The sequence below is a fragment of the Loxodonta africana genome, chromosome 7 (assembly GCF_030014295.1).
Source record: "Loxodonta africana isolate mLoxAfr1 chromosome 7, mLoxAfr1.hap2, whole genome shotgun sequence".
NCBI lineage: Eukaryota > Metazoa > Chordata > Mammalia > Proboscidea > Elephantidae > Loxodonta > Loxodonta africana.
In genome coordinates, this window is record NC_087348.1 from 125,848,267 (window position 1) to 125,855,451 (window position 7,185).

The following is a 7,185-nucleotide window of genomic DNA, read 5'->3' on the forward strand; positions in this document are numbered from 1 at the left end:
AAAAAGGTTCTTATTTTTAGGCATTGTCATTTATCTTTCATACACAGTCGCTGGCATTTTTATTTTCACTCTTTGGCATTTATCTTTCATACACAAATTGTTAGATTTTGAAAAGTTGCAAATCACTTTGACCCTGATGTATAAAATATGGAGAAAAGTCAAGTTTGAAAGTCCTATATCATATTATGCATTTTTTATATACTTATGATAGTTTAATTCCTGTAGTTTGACATTTACTGAGTCTTCAATTCATTCTCAAGGTACTGAGTTTTTACCCTCATTATTGTTTTCTGTAGTCTGCCTTGTACTGTGGTTACTTGTGACACGTATAGCTCTATGCAGAGCAATTTTACACATTTTGGTGTCTTCCCCAAAACATAACATCTTGACATTGTAGGTGTTCAATAATGATACAAACTTTTGTGCCTCTCAAAAATGTTTCACAATAGTTATCACTTCCTTTTCTTTAGACAAATCTTTCTACACAAGCTCCTGAATTCCTCCTTCCCTTCCTTTCCCTGTCCTTCCTTCCTTTCCTTCTTCTAGGAATAAGACATCTTGCCACATGCTGTACAGCAGAGATTCTCAACAAATGAATGGTGTCCTGTGAAAGGGTTACAGGTATGTCACAGATATTGACCCTTCAGTCTTTGGGATGGACAGGTGGAAACTGGAGCTGCCAAAGGCCCTTTGACCAGTCATATCCAGATTAAATCAGTTTTATTTCTGAATTGTCTGAGGGCAGTCTGGATGAAAGGAAGGCATACTCCCGTTTTGCAGGCAGTGAGCACAGTGAAGGACAGTGGGAACTCATGCTCATCTATATCTGTTTATTACAGAAGACACTTGTGGAATTGCTGGAGAAATTCTATTCTGGGAACCCATGGAGCTTGTCACTCAGCCTAAGGTGCTGTGAATTAGGGGCCGAGGAGCAGGTATTTTGGTGGGCTCCCGACAGGTGATTCTTTATTATATACTTAGGTTTTATTTTCTTACTGTGTATTTTCTTTGGGTGAGGCACGGGTGGTTCAGTGGTAGAATACTTGTCTTCCATGGGAGAGACTTGGAAACAGTGGTGGTGTACAGGTTAAGGGCTACGGCTGCTAACCAAAGGTCGGCAGTTTGAATCCACCACACACTCCTTGGAAACCCTATGGGGCAGGTCTCTGTCCTGTAGGGTCGCTATAAGTCAGAATCGACTGGACGGCAAGGGTTTCTTTTTTTTTTTTTTTAATGGGGTGACTCAGGTTTGACTATCAGCCAAGGCATTTCATGTGCAGCCACTACCCGTCTGCCAGTGAGCGCTTGCCTGTTGCTATGGCGTTGAACAGTTTCAGTGGAGCATCCAGATTAAGCTGGGTTAGGAATAAAGCCCAGGGATCGGCTTCTGAAAATGAGCCAATGAAAACCATATGGATCACAGCAGTCCAAGGTACAACGGATCACGGGGATGGTGCAGGACTGGGCAATGTTTCATTCTGTTGTTCATGGGGTCCACATGAATGGGGCGGGGGGGGCAACTCAACAGCAGCAAATGACAACAACAATAATATTTTATCTTCACCTTACTTGTGGCTTTATGAAAATAACTCTCAAGTAATATTTCATATTTGTGCTATGCAATGTTTTATTTATGTGCAATACATATCCCTACTCATAAGATCCCTACGAGGAATCTAGTTATTAATTTAATTTGTAGCTGTTCCCCAAATACTACTGCTGACAATAAGGGATAAACGGATATTCTTAATCTATTCTCTAATAACATACGAACTGTAATTAATTTGATATGGTTTCTATGTGCAACAGAATAACATATACTCGCTTAAAAGAAAAAAAAAAAAAAGGCTTGCATTTGTTAGATAATCTAATGATTCAAAGGCCACATAAACCACCAGAAGCACAACAACAACAAAACAAACTTTAAGTGGTGCTGTCTGAGAAATACTCACCTATGGCAAACCTTTTTTCCATCATTTGAAAATCTTTTTATGTTTATATAAGTAGTAACAACCAAGTTTAGAAAATTCTAAAAGTACAGGAATGTATGCAAAAGAACATAAAAATCACCCGTGATTCCATCTTCCCCAAATAACCACTAACAATGTTTTCTTTCATAGCTTCTGATTTTTATATACAAAGTCATATAGTAATTTGTACAATTTTACAATATGCTTTCTTACTAACAATTTTTTCTTCTAGAATAAAATAAATATATTTAAATACCAGGTGTCAATGACATATCTGTAAAAGTATCTGTAGACAGTATTATTTAGCATTTTCACAAATGGCTTATCTATTGTCTTTACATCGGACTACAAGGGTGGGTTGACAAATGCACAATACATGAGACTGTGCTGAAGAGTCAGGAAAGCAGGCAGGTTTGTGAGCAGAATCATCTTGAAAGGGAAGTCATTATGGTTCCATGTTATTTTTGTTAAAAAAGTTATGCAAAATATATTCAGCCATAAAAAAAAAAAATTATTCGGTCATAGCCAAGGATATTTTCAAGAGAAGGCATTTGGATAGTGTGTCACTAAATACATACAACTCATTCTTTGTAGGTGCTATAAAAGGGAAGAAAAATAAGGACCAGGAAATGGGAGAGGGAATGTTCAGCACAGGACTTAAACCCAGCAAACCGGGGTGCACATAATTAGCAACGGGCACTTAGCGAAGGAGGGATAACTTTAGCATATATCAATTATTTGAGTTGTTTTGAGTACCAGGATGATTACATAACTATTGTCTACCTATATTTTCCTTTCTTTGTACTTTATCCTTCCTAACCCAACAAAGGTTAGTGGCGTAGTGTTAAGAGCCACAGCTGCTAACCAAAAGGTCAGTAGTTTGAATCCACCAGGCGCTCCTTGGAAACCATATGGGGCAGTTCTACTCTGTCCTATAGGGTTGCTATGAGTCAAAACTGACTCGATCACAATGGGTGTTTTTGTTTTAACCTAACAAAACTTGTTAATACTGAAAGAAATAATGCTGTTGTTCTAATCTTGCTACCAGGAGATTTATGTTAACTGACTCAGCTAGTACTAGTACTTCTACAAAAAACTAATTGCACATAATTTTTCTTTCCTTAATGTTGTGTGGAGCCCTGGGGGCACAGTGGTTAAGAGCTCAGACTGCTAACCAAAACGTCAGCAGTTCAAATCCACCAGATTCTCCTTAGAAACCCTACGAGGCAGTTTTACCCTGTCCTGTAGAATCACTATGAGTCTGAACTGACTCTGGGCAACATATTTTTTTTTTTATAATGTTGTATAAACTTCTGCCTAAGTGAAAGCCAAGGCAAAGATAACTGGAGCAACCAAACACTTGACGTTTCTCACAAATACACATGAGAAATAGCACAGTCAAAAGAATATAGGCTCTAAGCTAAAAAGATAATGCTTTCAATCTTGCTGCACCATTACTAGCTGCATGGCATTGGGCTAGTTAATTTTCTCATCTCTAAAACAATCATCATCATCATCATCAAAACAAAGCTAATTTTACTTAAATTGAAGAATTGTTTTAAGAAAAATTACATTCTTATATCATGGTAGTAGCATAATAAAGACATTTATAATTACCACTATTGTTATCCAACATCAAATTAAGTTTAAACAAATGAATGTTGAATATATATTTTGTAGATGTATCCAGTGTAAATGTTTAAACTGAGAAATTAAATCTAATTAATATTCATTCTTTTTTATCCAATATATATTTTTTATCTAAAATATCCAAATAATTCCATCAACTGTCCATCAACAGCCTATGTATGAATCAAGTTAAGCAATATGGCCTCTGGTTCATCACCGGAGAAATACTATTAACAAATTGGAGGAAAATGGGTCACTTGTCAATTGATTTACAAAATGTTTTTCTCTTCATTGTATGGCTTTAATCAGATCTCGGAGCTTTATTGGTTACTAATCCCTATCATCAAAAGAACATGGAAAGAATACACAGAGTCACTATACCAAAAAGGATTGGTCAACGTTCAACCATTTCAGGAAGTAGCATATGATCAAGAACCGATGGTACTGTAAGAAGAAGTCCAAGCATGCTGAAGGCGTTGACAAAAAACAAGGCTCCAGAAACTGACGGACTATCAATTGAAATGTTTCAACAAACAGATGCAGTGCTGGAAATGCTCACTCATCTATGCCAAGAAATTTGGAAGACAGCTACCTGGCCAACCGACTGGAAGAGATCTACATATTATGGCCATTTCCAAGAAAGGTGATTGTGATGGTTAAGATTTTATGCCAACTTGCCTGGGCCATTATTCTCAGTGTTTCGGCGATTGTATAATGCTGTGATGACTTTCCTGTTGAAATCTGACGTGTAATCACCCCCATGATAGAATCTGCTGAGTGGTGCCAGCAGGGGCAGGGCCTGTGGTGGCTCATCACACCCTCAGCCTTCACCTCTCTGTCTACTTCCTTCCTACTCACTTTGCCAAGGCTTTTGGCTAGTTCTGGATCCTGCAGCTGCCTCTTGTTCATTTGACCTCTGGTTCTTGGGACTTGAGCTAGCAGCTTACCTGCCAATCTTGGGATTCGTCGGTCTTCACAGCCTGTGAGCCAGAGTCTTGCTCTCTGACCTGCTGATTTTCGATTCACCAGGCCCTGCAGCTACATGAATCAGGAGAAGCCTTGTGGTCTTGCCTGCTGATCTTGGGATTCATCAACCTTCACAGCCTGTAAGCAAGAGCCTTGCTCTCCGACTTGTCAATCTTGGGTTTCCCAACCCCTGTGGCTAAGTGAATCAGGAGAAAACCTCTATTCTGATCCACGGACTTGGGGCATTCCAGCCCCTACAATCGTGTGAGTTGTTTCCTTGATATAAATCTCTCTCTATATATACTTTACTGGTTTTGCTTCTCTAGAGAACCCAATCTAAGACAGTGATCCAACTGAAATTATCAAACAATATCATTAATATCACACGCATGTAAAATTTTGTTGAAGATCATTGAAAAGGTGCTGCAGCAGTTGACAGGGAATTGCCAGAAATTCAGGCTGGATTCAGAAGAGGATGTGGAACCAGGGATATCATTGCTGATGTCAGATGGCTCGTGCCTGAAAGCAGAGAGCACCAGAAAGATGTTTACCTGTATGTCTTTGATGATACAAAGGCATCCAATTGTTTAGGTCATAACAAATTATGGATAACATTGTGAAGAACGGGAATTCCAGAACACTTAACTGTGCTCATGAGGAGCCTGTACATAGATCAAGAGGCAGTCATTCAAACAGAACAAGGGGATACTGTGTAGTTTAAAGTCAGGAAAGGTGTATGTCAAAGTTGTATTCTTTCATCATACCTATTCAATCTGTATGCTGAGCAAATAATACAAGAAGCTGGACTGTATGAAGAAGAACGGGGCATCAGGATTGAAGAAAGACTCATTAACAACGTGTGTTATGCAGATGACACAACCTTGCTTGCTGAAAGTGAAGAGGACTTGAAGCACTTACTAATGAAGATCAAAGACCACAGCCTTCAGTATGGATTGCACCTCAACATAAAGAAAACAAAAATCCTTACAACTGGACCAGTAAGCAATATCATAATAAATGAAGAAAAGATTGAAGTTGCCAAGGATTTCATTTTACTTGGATCCACAATCAATAGCCATGGAAGCAGCAGTCAAGAAATCAAAAGATGCATTGCATTGGGCAAATCTGCTGCAGAGGACCTCTTTAAAGTGTTGAAAAGCAAAGACGTCACCTTGAAGACTAAGGTGTACCTGGCCCAAGCCCTAGTGTTTTCAATCACCTCATATGCATGTGAAAGCTGGACAATAAAGCGAGAAGAACTGACGTCTTTCAACTGCGATGTTGGCGAAGAATATTGAATATACCATGGAGTGCTAAAAGAACGAACAAATCTGTCTTGGAAGAAGACACAATGCTCCTTAGAAGCACGGATGGTGAGAGTCTGTCTCACGTACTTTGGACATGTTATCAAGAGGGATCAGTCCCTGGAGAAGGACATTGTACTTGGTACAGTACAGGGTAAGCAAAAAAGAGGAAGATCCTCAACCAGATGGACTGACACAGCGGCTGCAACAATGGGCTCAAGCATAACAACGATTGTGAGGACGGTGCAGGACAGGGCAGTGTTGGGGTTGCTATGAATAAGAACTGACTTGATGGCACCTAACAACAACAACAACAACAATCCCTATCAAGATTCCTGCCTACGAGCTAATCATTGCTTCCTAACACACACATACCTCTTCCCTCTCCCTAGAATGCTCTTTTCCCTATCTTTAACCAATAAAAAAAAAAACTTCCCATTGTCTATAATCAAAGTCAAATATCAACTTTCCCATGATGTCTTGTTTGGCTACTGCAAGCTTAGAATATGTATTGCGATGACGAGCTAACACTGGGATGAGGGTATATTCATGTTTAATATATTATCCCCACCTTAAATGAGATCACATCGGATTTCCACCACTAACGTAGGGTTTACAGCATGCTACTTTATACTTGTGTGTACTGATGCACATGTGTCTGTGTTTGGGATCCCTTAATTGTTAGGAACAAATTCTATGAATAATAAAACACTCTGATTCCCTAATGATACCCTGATCTGTGGTAAATGTTCTAGAAATGCATGGTGAAGGAATGAGTGAATGAGGAAAAGACTGCCAAGTCCTAATCAATGACCCCTTTCAACTACAATGACTCCAGGTGGGATGAGGAACATAAAACAAAGAAAGTAATCTTTTTGATGTAAGGAGGATTCTGTGGATCTGGAAGAGAGATAATTTATCAGCATTAAAGTCATGCACAATGTCAATCAGTTTCACAGAGAGACCATGTGAGGTAGATAGATTACAGAAGATTAATCAAGCAACCCCTATAGGGTAAGATTAGTGTGCTAATACCAAGCAAGGTTGACAGATACATAAGAAGGTAAAGCAATGCACACCATGAAGCACTAGGGTATTTTTCCTATTGCTAGAAAGTGACAGCAGCAAAATATATGAAAATCAAAAATAATTTTTAAAAAATGGGGGTGAAGAGAGAAATCTTCCTTACAGAAGAATTCCAGATAATATATGCAGGTACTTCCCTCTAGAAAGTGAGACAGATTTACTGACTAACTTCCAAGGAATAGAGTATGCAATGGGAAAAATTGTAACTTTACAGTTATAAACACACCTCA